This window comes from Alligator sinensis, unplaced genomic scaffold, assembly GCF_000455745.1.
Source record: "Alligator sinensis unplaced genomic scaffold, ASM45574v1 scaffold1147_1, whole genome shotgun sequence".
NCBI classification, from domain to species: domain Eukaryota; kingdom Metazoa; phylum Chordata; order Crocodylia; family Alligatoridae; genus Alligator; species Alligator sinensis.
The window spans coordinates 202,401-203,034 of NW_005842832.1; positions in this window are offsets into that span (position 1 = coordinate 202,401).

The window sequence follows — 634 nt, forward strand, 5'->3', positions numbered from 1 at the left end:
GTGCTGAGGGGGTGCCCTGCAGGGAGAGGCTAATTGCTGCTGGTCGCGCCGGCTCTCGGAGCGCGCCTCTGGCTCAGCCGGTCTCTCCCGCAAAGGCCCTCACCCCCCTCCTCCTCCTCCTCCCGCCCCACGCAGAACAAAGGAGCGGAGACGCGCTCCCCTCGCTTTTGTCTCGCAACTTTCCCCGCTCAACAACTTTCCAGCCGCCTCGCCTCGACTAGCCTGCAGGGAGCGCGGTGCGGCCCCGGAGCCGCAATCAGAGCCCGGCTCCCCGCCAAATAAACACCCCTCCCCAACCGCCCTGCCTCCCCCCAGCTGGAAGTTTGGAGGGAAGAGCTCCGATGCCGCGTGTGTGTAATACATAATGGGGGGACGGGACTGGAGTCATTAGTCCGGCGGGAGAAGCCGCCGCCCGGGCTCCATCCAGGTCCCTTTGTGTGCACGTGCGAGATGCAGGCTGCGGAGCCTCTCCCCGGCAGGTTTTCCTGTCCCCCCCCAGTTTTTGTCCAGTTCCAAGCTGGGAGGGGAGGGCGACCCGGGGAAGTGGTTTTGGCAGGGAACACGCAGCTCCTTTCCCTCCGGCAAGACCACTCTGAACCATAAGGGCAAAGTGGCAGAAAGCTGTGTCCAGCTG